A 23252-nucleotide genomic window follows, 5' to 3' on the forward strand; every position below is an offset into this window, starting at 1 on the left:
TCAAGCTCATCTTCTGGTAGATGCTTCATCATTTCAATTTCAGAGACTGGAGGAAATCCTGTCTGAGACGGGGCTACTGAGGAGGAAGAATGCCTGCACTCCAAACTAGGATGCCATTCAGGGAATCTGAACAGTAAGTGAAGTAAATGAGACAAAAGTAAAATTCCTTTTCATCTTTCTCTAAAGTAGGCGAACTGTGTGACCATCTGCATGATAAATCATAACCCCTTTTTCCAAACAAAGCAGCCAGAATGCAGGTGCAGTCAGCAACAAACATCATGGGGAGTAGATGGAAACCAGTGAAGGGGGGGCAGCTGGAGGAGGGGCCTCTGAAGGGGCAGGGAGTTGAAATGCCATCTCGAGGACAGCCACCGCAGCTGGTGAGAGGGAAACCATGTATAAGCACGAGGCTGCAAAAACAGGAGTGTCATTGCATGTTGAATTTGTTTCAGGGGTTCAGAGGTTCGTTGCCCCCAAATACCCCTCTTACACATTTAGTAACACCTGAAATTCCTTTGAAGAGGAACCATCCCATAAGAAGACATCTGAAAGTCACTGCCATGTACGTATTACAAGGCAGAGACGCTAACACCACGGGTCTGCCCGGAGCCATGATGACCAGGCATGATGACCACCTTGGTGGTCGTGTGAAGAAGAGAACTCTTGGGGTACAGTGCTTCCAGATCTCCTCACCACCCCACAACTTCTCCTCTCCTTTCTTTGCTTCTTTGCTCACTACCCTCTCAACAGCAGGAGTGGTTTGGGAGGGAGCAACCCAGGGCTGAACTCATCTTCATACCCCCCCTCTCTCCTGCTTCTGCAAAGCTGGGCAATCCAGTGTCACTGCCCAGCCTGGGACGTGGGTGACACATATTGCTGTACTGAGCCAGTACCATCCAGATCACAGGGCTCAGATGTCTGTCCCTAACATGCAAGCACTGGTACCTGCTGTGAATAAGAGGGGAATAAGACGGGAAGATCACTCCTGAACCATCTGTCGGTCTTCAGAGACGCCCCACAAGAATAAAGCCTGTGGCGCTCCTGGCCACTATGGCACAATTGCTTTCCATAAGAATTCCACCCTCTGCTGCAAGGCTCGTCCTAGAGTAGCAGTCTCTGCTTCTCCCATCTCATCACTCATTCCCAGTATGTCCCCTATAGTTCTTGGTCAAGCCTCCCTCCTATACCTCCATGTGCATGTGTGAGCACACACACACGGACTCATGCACACATACGCTGCTGAAATACTCAGCTTCCCAGACTCCCTTCCCAGACTTCCAGGGAAGTCATGTGACCCATGAGATGTGGAGGTCCCTGGGTTGGGCTTCCTGAATAAAATGTCAAGAAGAAATAGCTCTTGCTTGTCAATCTGTCCCACCTTGTCCCTGCCAAGTAGTGCAGCAACAATCCCGGGACCATGAGGATAAACACCACATACTAAAGACAGTGAAGCAGCAGACAGAAGGAAGCTAGCCTTTGGGACCACCTTTGATCACATTAGGCATCAACCAATCAGCTGTCTACCCGCAGACTTCTGGTTATAAAAAGCAAATGAATCCCTTGGTTGTCACAGTTGAGTGTATTTCCACCTGACAGAACCCTGACATAATGGAGTTCATGAACGTGCACACTGGCATCATGTCCTTGACTGTCACTGTGAAATACCCCTAGTAACTCTGCTGTAATGGCCACTGTTAATTTTATTGAGCAACATAACTTGTCTCTCTGTGTCTAGTCTTGCCCCTTCCAAACCATCCTCCATTCTGTGGTCAGGATGGCCGTTTTTTTTATTTATTTATTTATTTATTTATTTATTTATTTATTTATTTATTTTTAAGATTTTATTTATTTGTCAGAGAGAGGGAGAGAGAGCGAGCACAGGCAGACAGAAGCAGAAGGAGAAGCAGGCTCCCTGCCAAGCAAGGAGCCCGATATGGGACTCGATCCCAGGACACTGGGATCATGACCTGAGCCGAAGGCAGCTGCTTAACCAACTGAGCCACCCAGGCATCCCAAGGATGGCCGTTTTAAAATTCAAATTCAATCATACCAAGATCCTGCTAACAGCTCTCCAGGGACCTCCTGCAGCAGAAATAACTAACTGTACTCTAAATGCCATGACCCCTTCCAGAATCAAGATATTGCTGCCAAGTGGCTGCCCAGCCAGACATGATCCTTCTATCCCCCACCCCTCCCTGCCCACCACTAGCAGGTAGTTGAGGCTCTGGGACTACTTCTTACAGGTGAATGATGTCAAAGTGGTATGAGTCGTTTTCAAGGCCAAGGTGATTAAGACATTCCTGTCTACTTGTGTTCTCTCCACTTTTCTTCTTCTCTTTCACCTCCACTGTTGGCAAGAAGTCCCTAGAGGCAGAGGAGACACTAGAATCACAACCTGAGGTAAAGCTGCCCACCTACCAGAAAAATGGTGTAAGACTACTATAAGAGTCATAAATAAACTGTGGTATACACGGAACCCCTGAAACCTTGAGGGTTATTCACTACAGCAGCTGACATTACTCTAATACACTTTACATTAACAAAGTCCAAAATCCTCAACATGGGCACAAGCCATTCTCTCCACCTTACCCGGAAACTACCTTCTCCACTCTGCTTGGCTAATTATCATCATCCCATAGACACATTGGATGTCATTTCTGCAGAAAAACATTTCTAATAACCTGCAGTTAAGCCTCCCTGTTATAAACCCCTATGCCTTGCTGTTCTCCCACTCTCATGGAACTCATTGCACTTGTCAATATTTGCCCCAGTGCCAGACTGTGAGCACTAAAAACACAGAGGCATTTCTATGCAGCTCACTACCATCTCCCTAATTGAATAGTACAGTGCTGGGTAGGTAGTAAGCAATCAATGAATAACTGTTGAATGTATGAGTAAATGACGTGATACTGTTAGAACAACTTTGGTGGCCCTGTTCAGAGATACACCTGGGAAATAGCACTCATGTTGTGGAACTTCTAGCAATTTTCAAAATTCTATTAATATTCTTACACAATCATCTTTCCCTCTTTGCTTTTGTCACTGGGAAACTCACAGACAGAATTACAGCCTATCTTTAAGAATTGCCCAAGGCCCAAGTGTATGCTTTTCTGTATTTTCCCTTGACCTAGGTCCATATAATAATTCAATCCCATCTCCCTCACCATCCTGAATTTATTATTCTTTATCTACAAGTTCTGAAAGTACTTCTGAGGACTCTTGAAGTGCTTTTCTGTACAGAATGGCATGTAAAAATTTTTAAGTTTCATTCTTAATGAGGGGGTTGGCCTATAATTCTCCCATACTTATGTTAACTTGGGAATAGTTAAAATTTCTCTCTTCCTTTATTTTGCTTATAAATATTGCATCTTCCCTGATATAAGTTAACACAAACCTGCTTAAAATGGACTTATATTACTTATGTTAAAGGTTACTGTGACATATAGCAGATGTTAAAAAAATATTCTTTATATAAATTATAAAATTTAAAGAGCTAAGAAGGCATGTTGGGTCATATAGTCTAATTCCCTCACATCATAAATGAGAAAAGCTAAAAGCCAGGGAGGTAAAAGGCCATATATATAGTTCTGGAACTGGGGCCCCAACTCATATGAGCTTGATCCTAAATCAATGTTCTATTTTATGGCAGCCTGCAAAACTCCTATTACTTTAAACAGGGGTATAGAAGAATGAATAATGGCCCCCAAGGTATCCACATCGTAATCCCTAGAACTTGTAGATGTATTTATTTACATGGCAAAAGAGACTTTGCAGATACGATTAAGTTAAGCATCTTGAAATGGGGAGATTCTCCTCAGTTACCCAGGTGGGCACTGAATGCAATCATGGTGTCCTCGTAAAAGGAAGGCAGAAGGAGCTGTGCCTACTGAAGAGGAGAAGGCAATGTGATAAGAGAAGCAGGGTTTGAAGTGATGAGGCCACAAGCCAAGCTTGCTGCTTTAGAACCCACAGGAGACTTTAGCCCGGGGATAGTCATTTTGAGCATCTGTCCTCGTGCACTGCAAGAAAATAAAATTGTGCTATTATATGTCACTAATTTGCAGTCATTTGCTATAATGTTAAGAGGACACTAATACACAGGGTTGGCAAATGATGGCTCATGAACCAAATCTGGCCTGTTGCCTCTTGTTTGTAAATAAAGTTTTATTGGAACAGAGCCTTGTCCATTCCATTCTGAAATATCAGTGATTGCTTTTTGCTACCCTGGCAGAGTTGAGTAGTGTGAAGGGAACACATGGCCTACAAATTTGAAGCTATTTACAATCTGGCCCTTTCCAGAAAAAGTTTACTGACCCAGCTTTCAGCTACAAATTATTTCCATCTTTTCTCATATTTTCATTACCCTTTTGGACCAGAAATAATACATGTTCTTTACACAAAATGAAAACATTGCAAAACTACGTTACCTAGAAAGCAAGTGTCCCCTGACAACTATCATCAAAAGTTTGGGGTATGTTTCCCATTTGTTCTTTGTCTCTACACATAGGGTAACCTTTACTATTATAGTCATGTTATCAGTGTTTGGTAAGTCTGTAATATTCATAAATTAGAAAGGACTAAAAACTTCAGATAGATGGTACAGTCATGACATGTTTTAGGGGGGGTTGTTTTTTGTTTTGTTTTAAAGATTTTATTTATTTATTTGACAGAGATAGAGATCACAAGTAGGCAGAGAGACAGGCAGAGAAAGGGGGAAGCAGGCTTCCCTCCGAGCGGAGAGCCCGATGTGGGGCTCGATCCCAGGACCCTGAGATCATGACCTGAGCCGAAGGCAGAGGCTTAACCCACTGAGCCACCCAGGTGCCCCATGACATGATTTAATATATGAGCCAAGGGCAAAAAGAATAGCATAAGTCTGACATGTTCCTAAGGTCCATGCTGGAGCATCGACATGTGGAGTCCAGCTCAGAGCAAGTGGGGTGTGTGGTTATGGCTGAGGTTTAACATCAGCGGGGCCGGGTCCAGATCCCCTCTTCTGCATGGCAGCCTGTTAGCCTGTCTGCGCATCAATTTCCTCATCCATAAAATGAAGATAATAAGACACATGGAGCAAGGTCATTAAGTAACAACAACAAGAAATAATAATGTGAAACACACAGTGCCTGGCACACAGTCAGACTAAATAAAAAATATTGCCATAATCGAATAAATTTTGCAATGTCTTGGTTTAAAATACCCTAAGGAAAATGATTTTTTAAAAACCCAACTGCACAAGGGTGCCTGGCTGGCTCAGCAAGTATAGCATGTGACTCTTGATCTGGAGTTTGTGAGTTCAAGCCCCACGTTGGGTGTAGAGATGGCTTAAAAATAAAATCTCAAAATCTCAAAATAAATAAATAAATAAATAAATAAATAGTTTTTTTTAAAGATTTTTATTTATTTGACAGAGAGAGAGAACACAAGCAGGGGAAACGGGGAGGGAGAGACAGGCTTCCCACTGAGCAGGGATCCCAATGCGGAATTCGATCCCAGGACCCTGGGATCATGATCTGAGCCAAAGGCAGAGGCTTAACAAATGAGCCTCCTTGGCATCCCAATAAATAAAATTTAAAAAAAATAATAAATAACTACACAAAATTTTAACATTTAGTGTTTTCTAACTATAAAATTGTTATTGTAGATAATATGAAAATGAGTTAAATCACAGAAGAGTTAAAATTATCTCTTAATCTCATCACCCTAAAATTACTGTGCTTCCTATTTGGTCGTATTTCCTTTTAGTCTTTCTTCTGTGTCTACATATTTATACCCATTTATAACAACAGTGAAATCCCATTACAGGCAAAATTTTGTGTCTTGCTTTTTTCATTAAAACCATCTTCCCCATGTCATTAAATATTTTGGGGAAAAATTTTAATACCCACTCCAGTGTTTTGCATGGATATATTTCAAGCATCTTAATTCTGTAAGTATGTCCCAGGCACCTATTATATATCAGACATTCTGGCTGATATTGAAAATGTGGAAGAGGAAGTAGATGTTTTGCCTGCCTTCAAGGAGCTTATAATTTGGTACCACAAAAATTTTTTGAAAGGCAAGTATATCTGTCATTCGTAATCTGTCATTCATACATAATACATAGTACATATGTCATACATAATACATAATACATTCATAATTCATAACAAAAGGCAAGTACATCTGTCTTTCATCTGTCATTCATAATCTGAGTCCAAGGTGGACTCAGATGAGCATGATTTTTAAAAGTAACAATAAAACAGGCCCAGGGATGAGTACAAAGTAATGTTTTTCTTCCCCTTTGAAGTTTCAGCAATCAGATTTGAAACAAAAAACAAAAACAAAAAACCCTTACCATCATTTGAGGGGTCACAGAGCTAGCAAAAGCATTTTTGCCAAGAGAGGAGAATGCTATCCCCAGTGAGCACACTCTGGGAGGTATTTTGGAAAATGCGACAAGTTCTTTTAAAGAAAAGGAAATGAGAAGATTGTCATGTCTGTCTCACCTTAAATAATAAAAGCTGGGTTGGCATCTGAAATTGGAAACAAATTCTAGGAAATGTCTCCGAAGTTTCCACAAGGTGATCCAATTAAGATATGACTGGCAGCCATGAAAAGCCATGGGTCTGCCAAACCACAGGGAAATTGTAGATGTAGAAACACAAGAAATATCTTGCTGGATAACCAAATATTTTTTAAAAGAGCCATATAGTATAGACTTAAACTTCCAAGACATCATTGACTATTTTTCTTGCCCTCCAGCCAAAGATAACCTAAGACAAGGGAAAACACTGGCTATCCCATGAAAGCCAGACAAGTAAACAGAAATTTGCAATGAATCTTTCTTAGCCTCAGCAAAGGCCAGGCCTAAAATCCATCTTCAGCACATTAGAATGGAATCTCTTAGGTCAACTAACAAGATCCCCCTCCTTGCAGGGGTGCTGACATCGAACCACTCTCGAATCCCCTGTTCCAAGCACTCCATCTGCTGTCATAAAGCACTTTGTAAACTGGGCCCCCCAGATATTCCGGGCATCTCTGAAAGCTACCAGCTCTCTCTGACTCCCGAGAAAAACCAGCTCCCAGCTCAAATAACATCTGGGCCCATATATGGTGAAACCATCAAGGAGGTATCCTTTGAGTCAGATCATTCTAGATGACAGGTGATAGCACTAATGGAGGCCAGAAGAAGTAGACATCAAACCCACTACACAAGTCTCCTTTTAAGCAAAAACATCAGTTTTTAATGAGAGCCCTTAAAAAAGTCAAACTTCTCCTGATTCGGTTCCTTTCTATTCTTGAATGGTCACGCCGAAGACCAAGATAAGCAGGATAACTTGGGAACCTAGGAAAATCCCCTCAAAACAGGACACTCAAGTTGGTTGTATAATAAAATCTCATTTGTCTTAAAATACATCACTTTTTCTAACATTTGGGTTGCACTCTTAAACTTGTCCTTTTAGTTAGAATGACATATTTGCTGAGTGCCTTTTGAGCAGATTTAAATTGTATACTATGAAAGGCCTACTGTGAAGGCCCTTATACTATTCACCATGTACACAAGAAAGTGCTTCAAAGAATCTCTATCATCAAGTTTACATTTTTAAGGAAAACAGAACAAACACAAATGTTCCTGTAGCAGACATTGTTACTTGCTAACCCAATATCCATCAAGACTGCCATTTCCAGTCTTCTAACAGACATTGATTACAGCCAGGTATAAACCCTACAATGTATGCCCATTACTTCAAGGAGAATGGCCAAGTACTGGCCTCAGGGAAAGGACCTGACAGGTCTAACTCAACAGTGGCAATCCCAGTTCCCTTCGCACGTTTGGTCAATGAGATGGCCAAGTGAAGTTTATTGAGTGGCTTCTGAGAAAGATATGCTAGCTACCAAAAAAAAAAAAGAAAAAGAAAAAGAAAAAACACAGGAAGTAATGGATCTTCATCCTCTAGAAGACTTTTCTTTCTTGATATAATACCTGGAACAGTAGCAGCCCACTTGCAACCATGAGGTAGATGATGAATATGAGAACTTAGGATCTGAGGACAAAGCTGGATGTTCTGAGAAAGACTGAAAAGTGATTGAAAGAACCCAAGACCTTGAGGAAGTCATGAAGCTGCTAATGTAATCCATTTTGAAACTGTCTTTCCTCCAAACTTCTCATAACATAATACATTTTTCTTAAAGAATAAGCCATTCCATGAATTTTTTACTGAAAGGTTCCTGAATGATACAGATATATAGATAAAAATGCTTCTTTAAGGACCTGGCAAAGTCAGCTGATGCAATGGAATAAGAATTCTGGAAAAAGAAATTTGGCCATAAAGGAAAACATAGGTAAAAGTATGTGACTCAGCTCTTGACACTCCAAGCGCTTTCTCTGTTTTTAGTTCCAAGCCACCAGTTAGGTAGGTCAAGCATCTTATCTAAAAAGATATATCTTTGGGGGCACCTGGCTAGCTCAGTCAGTAAAGCATTCAACTCTTGATCATGGAGTTGTGAGTTCAAGCCTCAAAACAGGTGTAGAGATTACTTAAAAGTAAAAAATAATTTTGGAAAGAAAGATATATCTTTAGAGAAAGAAATTTCATAACAAACTGAGAAACATTTCAATTTACACCAGTTAGAAGAATGTGTAAATTAATGAAGTAGGTAAAGTAAGTTGAGTAACTTCTTAAGGTTCTTCTGATAAAATGAAACACAGTAAATGCATTTTTTTATTAACATATAATGTATTATTTGTTTCAGGAGTACAGGTCTGTGATTCATGAGTCTTACACAGTTCACAGCACTCACATTAGTACCTACCCTCCCCAATGTCCATCACCCAGCCATCCCATCCCTCCCACCTCCATCCCCCCCAGCAACCTTCAGTTTGTTTCCTGAGACTAAGAGTCTCTATGTTTTGTCTCCCTCTCTGGTTTCATCTTGTTTCATTTTTTCCCCCCTTCCCCTATGATCCTCTGTCTTGTTTCTCAAATTCATAATATCAGTGAGATCATATGGTTATTGTCTTTCTCTGATTGACTTATTTTATTTAGTATAATACCCTTTAGTTCCAGCCATGTTGTTGCAAATGGCAAGATTTGGGTTCTTTGAAGGCTCCATAATATTCCATTGTATATATATGCCACCTCTTCTTTATCCATTCATCTGTGGATGGACATCTAGGCTTTTTCCATAGTTTGGCTATTGTGGACATTGCCGCTATAAATATTTAGGTGCACATGCCCCCAGTAAATGAATTTTATGCAGCATTTTATATTTTAATTATTTTCCTTTTTTAAAGCATAGTTTATACACTATAGATGTCCTGATCTAATATGTACCATTCAACCAATTTGAAAAATGTTTATCAAGACAGAATATTTCCATTTTCCCCAAAATGTTTCTTCATGTTCCTTGTAACTTACATTATTTTATGACTTGTACTTCCTGTATCCTTTCCAATAAATGTTTGCTTAGCCAGAGTTCATATAGATATCCCTCTAGATTTTCTTTTATTAGTTTTATTGTCTTAAATATTACATTTATATATTACATTTATATATTACAATATTATAAATATTACATTTATATCTTACATCCATCTCAAATTGATTGATTGTCCTGCATAAAGTAGGGGTGGAGATTCATCATACACACACACACACACACACACACACACACACACACACTATACACACACACACAATGGAATATTCACATATGTATAAATATCTCATTGTTCCAGTATCCTTTCCCCATTAAATTTCCTTGACACTTTTATCCAAAGTTATTTAGTCATATATTTGTGGATTTATCTCTGGATGCTCTATTCTGCCTCATTGAGCTACATGTCCTGTCTGTCATCAATACCACATTTATCTGATTAATAGTGTTGAAGTCAAGTAGCATCAGTCTACCAACTTGGTTTTTTTTTCACAATTTTTTAGGCTATTCTTGGTCCTTTGCTTGTCCAAATAAATTTTATAATTGTCCTATCAGTTTCATAATAAAAGCCTTCAAGCTATATATTAAAGGTGATGGGAAAAGGCTTTGCTATGAAAAAGATTTAAAAAAACTTTGGGACGAATATCCTGGTGGCAAGCATCTGGGTGGGGACAGGGGGACAAATACATTTGTGTAGAGGATAATTAGAAGCTTTTCATTTGATTAGTTTCAGAAGTAGAATTTAGTTGCATGTAGCACCCAATGTTCATTACATCAATGCCCTCCTTAATGCCCATCACCCAGTTACCCCATCCTCCTACCCATGTCCCCCCTAGCAACCTTCAGTTTGTTTCCTGAAGTTCAGCATCCCTTATGGTTTGCCTCCCTATTTTCACTTTATTTTATTTTTCCTTCCCTTCCCTTATGTTCATTTGTTTTGTTTCTTAAATTCCACATATGAGTGAAATCATATATTTGTCTTTCTCTGATTGACTTATTTTGCTTAGCATAATACCCTCTAGTTCCATCCACAGCATTGCAAATGGCAAGATTTCATTCTTTTTGATGGCTGAGCAGTATTCCTGTGTGTGTGTGTGTGTGTGTGTGTGTGTGTGTGTGTGTATCACTTCTTTATGCATTCATCCATCGATGACATCTGGGCTTTTTCCATAGTTTGGCTACTATGGACATTGCTGCTATAAATTTTGAGGTGCAGGTGCCCCTTCGAATCACTGTTTGTATCCTTTGGGTAAATACATAGCAGTACAATTGCTGGGTCATAGTGTAGCTCTATTTTTACCTTTTTGATGAATCTTCATTCTGTTTTCCAGAATACCTACACTCATTTGAATTCCCATCGACAGTGAAAGAGTGTTCCCTTTCTCCACATTCTCACCAACATTTGTTGTTTCCTGAGCTGTTCATTTTAGCCATTCTGACCAATGTGAGGTGGTATCTCATTGTGGTTTTGATTTGGATTTCCCTGATGCAGAGTGATGTTGAGCATTTTTTCATATGTCTGTTGGCTGTTTGTATGTCTAGAAGCTTTTCTTGGTTAAAAACTTGGGCCATGAGCCAGAAGGGAGACTGCTATGGACCGAATCATGTCCCCCTCAAAAATTCATATGTTGAAGTCCTTAACCCCCAGTGGGATGGTATTTGGAGATCAAGTCTTTGGGAGAAAATTAGGTTTAGATGAGGACATGGGGGGTAGGGCCCTCATGATGTGATCAGTGCCCTCATAAAAAGAGACACCAGAGAGCTTGCTCCCCCTTTCTCTCTCTGCCATGTGAGGGCACAATGATAGGCAACTGTCTACAAGCCATGAAGAGAATCCTCACCAGGTACCCAAATCAGCCAGCACCCTGGTCTTGGACTTCCAGCCTTCAGAACTCTGAGACATTAATTCCTGTTGTTTAAACCCCCCAGTCTGTGATATTGGTTATTATAGTCTTGGCTGACCTGCACATAAACCTTAGGGGAAATTATCATGATCCTGAAAGTTACCAATTTATTTTGAGTCAAGCAGCCATTATAACTTAAAAAGGCAGAATGATCACATGCATTTATAGCCATTCCCTTCCAAACCCATACTAAAATGACAGCAGAGGCAAATATTTGCTAAGAGAATGGGAGAAAAGATATGTCAATCAACTTTTTTAAGGTATAAAGCTGATGAGGGATAACTGACCTAAACAGAACAGAGGAAACAGGGGAAGTTGAAACCAAAAGCCTGCATAGGACACCAGGGAGAAGCAAATGATTTGTCGTGCTGAGCCCAGAAAGGACTAGGTACTAGAAGCAGCAGTTCCCATTAATGCGTGGGGGTGAAACAGGAACAGTGCAGCCACGGGTCCCCATCCCAGCAACCACAGAAGAGCAGCTCTGTGAAATAGGAATAGAATGCAGACCATGGATGTGATTTCAAATTTTCCAGTAGCCACATTAAGAGAGGTAAAATTAATTTTACTAATACATTTTACTTAACCCAATATGTTATTATTTCAATATGTAATCAATATCTTCTAAAATTTGTAATGAGATATTTTACTTTTTTTTCCAAAATGTCTTCAAAATCTGGTATATATTTTACTTTCACAGCACATTTCAATTCTGACCAGCCACATTTCGAACGTTCCACAGCCATATGTGGCCAAAGGTTATTGTATTAAACAACATGGGTCTACAGCAATGGAACCAAAAAGGCCCTGAATGCAAAGACACAGACCCAGGAAAGAATCTGGGTTCCACAACTGAACTGAACAGGAGTTTTAAGTAAAAGTCTGCAGTCCAGCCCCCTCACCCAAAAACCAGAATACAGGCATCAGTCTCTTCTCTGGCCCCCAATTCAAGACACTGGGTCCTTCTTGGGGTCTTAGAAGAAACAAAAGCAATTTAGAGGGCTACATCAAAACTTCAGAAATCATAAACTTCAGAGAACTAACAGAATGTATTGCATTCATAAAGCAATGCCAGGATACTGTAAAAATTAATAAGACATTTTGAAAATTAGAAAATATAGTAGCTAAGTAAAAATGACCATAAGGAGTTGGATCATAAAGACATAGTAATCCCTCAGATGAGGGTAAAGATAAAGAGATGGACACTAGAAAAGATAAAGAATCAGAGGATCAACCCAGGATATTCAACACACAAAGGAGCTCAAGAACAAGACTAGAAAAGATGTTGGCAGGAAATTCACAAGGAATCACTATGAGAAAAATTTCCAGGAGGGATTGCTTTTTTTGTTATAAGCCTTATGGTACTATTTGAGTCCCACAAGTATGTGCATATATTACTTTGGTAAAAATTTAAAGTGATTTGAAAAATAAAAAATGTTATAAAAAGGGGCAACTAAATCTTTGCTTAGGATAGGTGTGACAGGATAATGAACTGTCCTTAGTGAACAGGTATGTCTGTTGCTAGAACCCGGCAAATAGTAAATGATCAGAAACAACAAAAGCATCAGAGAGGTAGCCTCTTCCCCACCCCACACTGTTTTAATGCAGTAACAACAGAAGTCTCTAGGCTTCAAATTGCAGAAGATCTTAGGTACCTGGCTGGCTCAGTTGGTAAAGCATGTGAGTCTTGATCTCAGGGTTGTGAGTTCAACCGCCACAGTGGGCTTGGGCATAGAGCCTACTTTAAAAAAAAAAGAAAGAAAAAAAAATTTAAATTGCTTCAAGACATTTTCATTTCATTTCAGAATCTGTGGTCTATACACTTCTTTGGCACTTGTCATCATCTTATCAGAGAAAACTCAGATAAAAGGAAGGACAAGCCATGCCCTAGAATCCCCTGGAAGAGTCTCTGCAGAACGTGTCTACATGTTAACAGGCAGCACCTGTCCCCAGTGCTAATTGTTCCAAGGCTGCCAAGAATGAGAAAGACAAAGGAGCAGCAACGTTCCCCAGGCATTCAGGGGGCCTCACGATGGTGGCAACTCTGGGGTAAGGGAGGGAACATCCACACATGCTCTCAAAGGGTCCCCATCTTTGGAACCAGCCACATCAGAATATGGGGAGTAGGCTGTCAAAGTACAGATTCCTGGCCCCACACTTGACCTGCTGGAGTGACACCTCTGGAGGTGAACCTCAGGAACCTACATTTTAAAAAGGACCCCAACTCACCCATGGCTACCCTCATTAATTCCCATGCATGCCCACCAAAATGAGAGAAACAGCATGGAACTGTGAGAACTCAGCATGGAAAAACCTAGCTTCAGAGCCTGAAGCTTATATTAACCTCAAACTCTGTCTCTGTGTGGGCCTCTTGGGGAAAACATTTCAAATGATAAGCCAGAGCAACCATCTTACTTAATGGACTAGAACATCCCATGGCAATCTGGGTTGACGGACATATCCAGATACTTCCCAACCAAACACTCATGGATTGTACCTACACTCATGACAGAAAGAAAGAAAGACAGACAGACCGACAGACAAGACAGTTTGCGAATAGGGCTTTCCTTGTTCTTGACTTTCACCTCAAGAACTTTTATCCCATTTCCTTGTTGAGTGACCTTGAGTACATACTGCTGGGAGAGGAACTATTTATTCTATCCATTTATTTAAACCATCTCTGCTGAAAAAATAGGCTCATCATATGCTTGAGACCTTCATGTTATGACGGTGGGTGGTATGACCACATGTGTGAGTATATGTGTGTGTTATGCAAATGCCTCTCATACACGGCACTCAGGAACTGGAGGGAAGCCAAGGGCAGATATTAATGAGACATTTGATTAAGATCAAGCCCTGCCCACTCATTTGAAGTGTGTGTTAACAAAGCATCAAGAAAAGGGGCCTGAGTGCCAGTTCTCCAAGAACATGTGGGGGGCAGCCCCAGTCTGTGTGTGTGCTGGCCGGGAGGAAAACATTCACATTTCCAGCTGCTGGGAACCAGATGAGAGAGTGGCCTGTGTCATACCACTGCTGAGGGTGAGGGAATGGGCCTCTTGAAGAAAACATTTCAGATAAGATCTACAGGCCATAGCAATGCTCCCGGGAAGTTCAAAGGCCTGCAGAGAGAATGCAGCTCTCTCCAAAGGCAAGTGTTGGCCTTTGCCTCCCTGGGGCACTCTGGTCGAGGCCAACAGCTCTGCCTGGAGAACTGAGACTGGGAGGAATTATAAAAATGACCAGAATGAGGCTGTCCATGGATCTCCAAACAAGACAAAGCTGCCTGTGTCTAGTAGCTCTGACTATCCTCTTCCCTCCAGGAAGCAGGGTGCACCACAGGCTCTCAAACTTGGGCCTTAACCCCTTCTTCTGTTTCTCTGGTGCTCTGAGCAGGAGCAGCAGGCAAGGGTGCACGCAGACAATCTTACACCTAGAACCTATGAGGACTCGAATCTCACTCAGGGATGTCTTGGGTAATAAACATGAACCAAGTCCGTCTCTCCCATAGTTTGTTAGTGAGCCCTCACATTCTGCTGGAGAGAAATTCTATCTGGGAAAAATAGGTCATATGATGAGAGATAAATGTGGCATTTGGAGGGAGGGGACAGGTAAAAGTTTACAAGATAGAAAGAGGGATTTTTAAGTGGAAAAAAAAAAGATAGAAAGAGGGAGTGCAGTCTGGTTGTGATTATAATTTTGCATCAAAGATATCAATGTATCAAGATGAGGTTGATGATGATGGTGACAGTGACATCACCACAATTTTCTGAGTATTTCCTAGGAGCCAAACCCTTTAAGTACTTTATTTTCTCTCTCTCTCTCTCTCTCTCTCTCTCTCTCTCAAAAAATAAATAAATAAATAAAAAGGAGTGGTTTTGGTTTTGAGGGAAATAACCTTGGGAGGAGTTTAAAGCCTAAAGAAAATGTAATGAAAGAGCTCTAGATAATTCTATGGAGCGAGAATGATGTAGTGAATTTTACAGACACTATCTTCCTGGTAAAGGAAAATATTGAGTCAGATTGCTCCAGGGCTTAAACCTCACTCTTGGAAATAATGTACATCCCTTGGAGTACTCAGATTAGCCAGAGGAACATCTTTTGCCCATGGGCCTGAATTCCCTGAGACATCGCAACAGACCTGGGGTTGGGTGTGGGCTGGTGTTCCATGCAGGTCCTCACCAGGACCACCACAGTGGGCACCTTTCAGCTCAATTATACATGACCAGAGAGGGTGAGTGCTATGTTTCTCAATGTTGTTCTGTGACACTGAGTGACTGTCTTCACTGTGCAGATTCCCCCCCCCCCCTTTTTTTTTTTTTTGCACGCATTTCTTTTTATAGAACATCTATTTCAATATTACAGCAATGTTCCATGGACCATTCTAGAGGAAACCACATGCTGGTCTGGGTGCTGTTGGTGGTAACAAATAAGAGGCAGCCTCTTCCTTCAGGGATCTCACACTTTCATTTCTGAGCAGGATTGACTCACATTACAGAACTAGAGAACAAAATAGAGTTCCTTCTTCCTTCTATCTGCTGCTTTGTGCAAACTGGAGAACAGAGATGCCCCTGACTCCAAGGGTTTTTAGTGCTGCTCCAAGTATGCTGCTGGACATAGAGAAGAACATGAATGGGATTTTTGTCTCATTTCATCCTCTTGCCAAGGTGCCCTTGTGCTGTGAACAACTTACACAACCATATATGAAAATAAGACCCAATACATTAAATTAAGTCCAATTTCAGTACGTTTATTACCAATAGCTGAAAAGAGGACAACTGAGCTATAATTATCAAAGAACATGCCACACTTAATCATCTACCAAACATCACTCCCCCTGTTTCTTATATTCTGCCCTCTTACTTTAACTTCATCTGTGCAATCTCATTTCCTCTCACTAATTCAGAGACCCCACATCTTCACTTAACATGCTTCTTAAAGAATCATCAGTTTCCTTTCTAATAAATAATTCAATCAATAAATAAATACTGGGCTTTCAGCTTAAGAAACAAATATTGATCTCATTTTTTCCAACTATTGCCCGATTCTCTCTGCTCCACTTGGCAGCAAAATTCCTCAAAAAGTAGTCTATATTCACTTTCTTCATACCTCCCTCCCCCCATCTGATTGTCTTCCCCTTTACAAGCCTGGCACAGGCCATGGCCAGCCCCTCACCTACAACAAGATGGTACCTGGCACTTCCTCTAGCCTCTATCCTTGACCTTTGGGCTTGTCACAGCCAAGAGAGAAGGAGTCCCAGTGTATCACATGACCACCAAGAGGCTCTAATTCTGGGATGCAATTAGACTCCCTGAGTTTTTTTTCCTGTTGCCTTCAAGGTCCTCATTCCTGCTTTTCTTTCTTTGCACCACCAGTACTTCCTTGTCTTAAATGCCTTTCAGCAGCTTTGAGTTTGAGGTACAGAAACCCCTGAGGTCATGCCTTCCATATACCTGCAGTGCCCAGGCAGCCGGTGTGAATGAATGAGACTGCTAGAAGAAACAAGTCATGGACAAAGATTGACACTGAGCTTAGAGTTGGGGGTGCAAGAGGGAATAGTGGAACCACGTTCAACTGACTGCAAGGCCACTGTCCTATTTGAAGGGGACAGCTACTGACTAGTTAAGGCCAACTGTTGCTTTATTGGATTATAGTCCAATTCTTACAATCCTATTCTTGTAAGGTTTAATGTTGCCACAAATTTTGATATTTCAAAAGAAGTCATAAATCTGGCTTTTTATGAGAAATCTCTGAGTCTTTAAAATGTTGGCTACAAAATCAGATTGTCTACCCAAAGCTGTGTGGACCAACCAACCAGAAGCTCATCAAAATACGTATGAGGACTGGAGATGGCCCCTGGCTTCCCTTTTGTAACCTTGGTCCGATGTTTTCGTACTGAGTTCACCCTCCCTTTGATTATGTCTCTCAAGTTCCCCATGATTACATTATTGCCTCCTGATTCTCTCAAGCTCTTTTCTTGGTTCTTGGAAATTAGAACCAGGAGATAGATGGACAAAAAGCAATGTTTCATCCCACACACCAAACTTAGAGCTTTGTTACTGATTCACATTATAATTGTGAGTTAAGATTTGTTGCCCTTTTTCCTTCTTTAACTTGTTTCTGTTCTCAATCAGAGCACAAAACATAAAGTTCCAGGGTGACCTACCAGATGACAGATCCACCCAATGGAAATCAGTCCCATTGTTTGTGAACTGAAAAGCCCCAAGCATAAGTCTGACTAGAAAATGAAAAGGCAAATGAGACAAGCTCTGGGCAGGAAAGAACCAGGGCCCAGCAGTTCTTTCCTCATTTTACATAAGTATCGCCAGTGGAAACTCCTTCTGTGTTTATTTCTAAGAATGATGGCTGTTCAAGCAAGGGTTGAATCTGGGGACCATGTAAGTGTAGCAAGACCCTCTTTATAAGCATTCACCTGAATTTTAGGGCCTGGAAATTAAGAAAGCCCCAATGTTAACCAGGAAAGCTAGCAAAAGTCCTTTCCCTTATCTCTTTGGGTTAAGAAGGTTAGCCTGCCCTAAGTTACAATATTGGAAGAGGTCATGATACTCGTGTACTTTAGCAACGAGCAGGTTTCTAACCATTCCTGGAACTCTTATGGCAGGGAAGCAGTTCACCAGGACTTGAGAAGGACATCCTTCTCAAGGCATTTCACTGATAGCCGTTTTCATCTTCCTGTTTCCCTTGTTCCTTCACAGTTAAGTTAATTACATGACTAGTCTGGGCCAACGAACTCACACGTCTTGTTGAAGTGGTTATGTATCTGGTCCGCCTTTCATCCTCTCTCTTCTGCCCACACAACTGCAAGCATTTGGCTCATATAGCAAAGTCACACAATGATTCCAGAGTCGCTGCTTTGGAGGACAGCTGCCGTAAAATGACGTGAATAAGAACTAGTCTTAAGTCACTGGAACTTGGGAATATTTGTTATAGCAGCTGTCTTTAATTTCTGTGACTACTACAAAGAAGAATGGAAAGACTAGAGAAAATTTACCCCTAAGCCTTCCAGTAGCCCCTATGTTGAGTTCCAGGAAATGGAAGCTATTTACTATTCTGTCCATATAGGAAAAAGTGCAATCATTCCCCAGGTCCTGAGACAATGTCCACCTTATCTCTGGGATTGTGTTATCCAGACTTGCGGGTCTTTGAGACCCATCTCTAATGTGGCTCACCACTGAAAAACTCACACAATTATCACAGTTTCTTTTAGCATTGTTGGAACGTCCTGTGTGTTCTGCTGAGACAGTACAGCTCACATCAAGGTTACCTGTGAACTCAGGCAATGAAAAGTTGTTTTGAAAGAAAAGTGTCTCTCCAAAGCCCAGGTGGAACAAAAGAAGATTCACGCCTGACTGCAAGAAAACTATGCTGTCTGCCCGAGGTGATGGAAGAAGGAGAGGGAAGCCATGACTTTGGTCTTTCTGCTTGTTTTGTTCAACTGGTTTGACATAGTTGAAGTACTAGTTTCAATTCCATAGGAGACACTTCAGAATGATGAATTTGGTTTTCAGACTCCAGTTATGGAAAGTCAGCCCCTAAACTTTTGATCATCTAGATATAAAAAGAGATCTTCAACTCATTTAGATAGATAACTAAGAGAAAAAACTGCATTCTCAAACAAAAAAGACCCATTTTTGTTCATTAAAAGAAAGAAACAAAAAGAGGAAGAAGAGCAGAAAGAAGGGGTGAGTGCCCTTCCTTCCTTATTTGACACAAATGCAGAGAGACATGAATGTTTGGTGAGGGCGGAATCCAGTATCCCGTTATTTGTAGAGAGTTTTTCCAGCATTTCTGACTCATTTTCTCCCTCAGTCTGTCAGAATTTATGAATTAACTTGTTACTCCCAGCTCACCAAATCAGATAGGTAAAAAAAAAAAAAAAAAAACTCTACTTCCTGTTAATTTAGCACCAGGCTGGTAGGAAACATAAAGTTGGGTCTTTCCAGGCCCAGAAGAACCAGGATCCATGGTTGCTGTGTAGGGAGCTCACCAGCGTGTATTAGCTCCAACATATGTCCTGACTCATGACATTGATCCAGATTTGACGCCTAACCAGGAGAATCCAGCCAGCCCCTCTTGAACAAGCTCACTGCCTGGCTGGGGAGAGTGGGGCACCATGATTGACAGTCTACCAAGTCGGGTGAGCTAATTCCCTGGAATGCACAGAATGGGGATGAGGTAATTTCCTGGAAAGGAAATGGGGTGCTATTAGTATGAATGGGGAACAGCAAAAACAACAAATGTCCACCCCACCTCCTCCCTAAGTTAATATATTTGATTTTTAACCCAAGACTCCTGGAGACAGATTGACATCTGTGGAAAAGCAGGAAAGGTTCCCCTGGCCTGATCATAAAGGAAGGAGCACCATCCCATAAAACATCCCAACACTGGAAACTTACAAGCTACCTGTATGTATATTTCCTCCTGGGAAACCATTAGTCTCCTATTTCACAAAGTAAGAAAGGCAGGCAGGGAAGAGAGAAACTTTGCCCAAGATTATCAAGCTAAGCAGAAAGTCTGCCATGAGCCTAGGAACTCAAGTGTCTTTTCCCTACTGAAGGGAGAATTCATGAGTATCTCTGTGGAGCTCCTTGCTGCCATTGGAAACATTTCCCAAAGCACACATCCTCCTGTGGGTGGAGTGTGCAGCTGGAGAGCTGGCCTTTAAGTTGACTTTTACCTCAGGAGTTTGAGGGGTGGTTGGGCAGTGGATTGTGGAGGGGAAGGGGACCCAACATGAAAAATTTCAAAGGTGAAAATATTTTCCTGAAAATACAACGTCTGTGTGCAGTAGGTGTCAATATAACTGACCTTCTGTCTTGAGTTGGAGCTGGGAATGGATCTTTTGCAGGAAAAAGGAAATGCATGGGTGTGGAGCTGCCAGCGGCAAAGGAAGTTTCCAGGAGACCTGTCTTGGCGCAATTTATAGACACAAGTCTCTGAAGGGCTGTAGCAGGGCTGGAGAGAGGGTGTGATTTGTTGGTTGTGGAGCCTGGCACCTGGCATTCGTCCATGCTGACTTAGCGTGCATATGCACGTGCATCACTCCCCCCACCCCCACCCCGCGCAGCAGTTTCTGGGCGGTTGGAATGAAAAGAGCAGAAAGAAAATGCACTTATCCAGAGGGGAAATTAAAAAATGGGACCCGGAAAGGAGCAAAAATAGTGATTGTGGGGAAGGGGAGCTGGAGGAAATGGCTGGAGGGTAATGAGCCTCCCATGGCCCGTCTAAGACTTGACCTATGGCAGTGAATTAAACTTGCCCTTCTATCCCAAAAGACACATAGGACAGATGCTACAAAGGTCTTCTGAAAAGAAGGCAAGTTCTTCTCAGCCATTAAGTTGGGTCCACTGGGAAATGAACAAACGAACAAAGGGACAGAACCAAATAACTTGATGCCCATTGCCAACCCCAAGGCTTCCTTGCAGAACAACAGAGACCAGAAAGAAGCAGCCCATAGCTCTCCAGTGACAGCCAATTAGGCGGTAAGGCATGACAGTCAACACACGTCCTGGGGGAGAGGCCACACGGTGTTTACAGAGCCTGGCGGCCAGTGCCAGAGCTAACAACCCGCACGCATGGCCCATCTGGGCAAGCTTGAAAAAGTAAACTCGTTTCCTCTGGGTCTCTATGGCTGGAGCTCAAAACATTCAGCACAGCCGCATTTGCCTCCCTCCTCTCAGATTCCTTCCAGAAAACCCACACATCTGTATACACACTTTAAAATAAATATGCATAAAAGCAGAATCCAAGCTGAGGGTGGGGGGTGGGAAGGGCCTCTGAGGTTCTTCTCCTGGTGGACCTTGCCCCAGAACTGCTCTGTTCCCCCAGGAGAGCCATCCTGGACAGGCTCTAATTGTAGCATTTTCGAGAAGTTTGAGAACTCATTCGAATATCATACCTGCTTTGTGATTCCCTATTCAACACAAACACAATTTTGAGGTCTGCAGCACAAATTTTCTCCCCCCAAAAACATCTACAAATTTCTGAACTCGGCTCAGAGGGTGAAAAAGCCCAAGTTTCTTCTCAAGTTCGTTGGAAACCCTCCAACCCAAGACCCAACCCCACCTCCCAACTTCACCAAGGGTTTTTTTTTCTCACTAAGACGGCAAAAAACAAAGACTGCTCTTTGCAAGTTTATTCTTGTCCATTGTCCAAATCCAGTCTCAGACTGACCTCACAGATGACAGAGATGGAAAATGCCAGTCTGAGTTCTGGAAGGCTGAGGATGAGTAGGCTGCCCTTTTGACACATTGTGGACCCTAAGATGCACGTGGGGGCAAGAAAAACAGTGAGCTTTGAAGGCAAGCAAAAGTTTGGCCAACGGGCAGAGGAAGTGGAGAATAATACTTAGCACAGCTGCCAAGGAGTCAGTCTATGGCCATGTCACCTGGAGGCTAAATGTGGACGCATCACTTAGCTCCATCTTTCACTCAGGTCCCTATAAAATGGCCAAGGTCTTAATTGTCACATTCATGAGGCTCAAGGTTATAGTAATGGCTATAGTTATAGTAATGGCTCAAGTTATAGTAATACTGGTGAGAATGCCAAGAGCTGGCTCGTGCCCCTAAAACATCAGCCTCCCTAGGCTGGCAGCTGCCGAGGGCCCTCCTCCGCCTGACAGACACCTTTCGCCATCTGTCAAGGTCCAGCTCACACATCACTCCCTCTTAAGGCTCAACCCATTGGAGCAACCCAAGTTGCCCCTTGTCTGGCCCCACAAAGCAATGGTCTCCTAAATTTTTGGTTTGCATACTCCCTAGAAGTGGTCAGAAAATTCATACACCCTTTCTCACAGTTTTAAGATGACATAGAAAAACTTTTACTGGAAGTTTAAATAGTTCCAGAGGATGTCATTTCCTTAGCATTGTAAATATTAGCATTTTAAAATAAAATTATGACATCGCTCTTTAAATGTTGCCAGTGGATTCTAAGTACCAGAGCAACTCTATACTCTGAAACTTATCGATTTTAAAAATACATGAAAAGTCCTCCTTTTTATTAAAGTTTATTTATTTATTTACTTATTTATTTTTAAGTAATCTCTATTTCCAATGTGGGGCTCAAACTCATGACTCCAAGATCAAGAGTCACTTGATCTTTTGACTGAGCCAGACAGGCAACCCTATGAAAAGTCTTATTTATCAAATTATTGGTCCTTTTCTCCTTGAACTCACATTTCCATTCTATTTACTCCTTGTACATTTTAGCAATTGTCATATACTTTCACTTTGGAAAGTTTTTTTCACAAATGATCATCACACCATTCTTTTCTGCAACAGAAAATGTAAATACATTGAAATTTTAATTCATTATCACTATAAGTCTATAAGTTTTAAGCAGCTTTTTCTAGACCAACTTATAACTTCAATAATTATCAGAGGGGCGCCTGGGTAGCTCAGTCAGTTAAGCATCTGACTCTTGATTTCAGCTGAGGCCATGATCTCAGGGTCGTGGAATTGAGCCTCAGGTCAGGCTCTGTGCTAAGAGCAGAGTCTGCTTGTCCCTTTCTCTCTCTACCCCTTACCCCTTCTCATGTTCTCTCTCTCTCTCTCTCAAATAAATAAATAAAATCTTTAATAATTATCAGAACACAACCAAGAGAATATATTATGCGTATATTTTTTCATAAATAATTTATACATGTTATAGACTTTCAATTAGATGTATCCATGAATGAAAATTATTCATTCTTAAGATGAGATAGGATCCAGAGTCACTTCTATTCCTATTTAACACTTCTAGATAGAAAACTCTGAGAAATCTTGTTCTCCCAAAAATAAGACATGAAGGAAAGAACTTTTATGATGCCAAAAATTCCATAATAGTCTCTAAAGTTAGTAGTGACCCATCAGCTGGCAAACCAGTTTGGTCCTCCTTCAATTTTGTTGAAAGAAGAGAATTAGAAATCATGAGAGC

Source organism: Mustela nigripes, chromosome 9, assembly GCF_022355385.1.
Source record: "Mustela nigripes isolate SB6536 chromosome 9, MUSNIG.SB6536, whole genome shotgun sequence".
NCBI lineage: Eukaryota > Metazoa > Chordata > Mammalia > Carnivora > Mustelidae > Mustela > Mustela nigripes.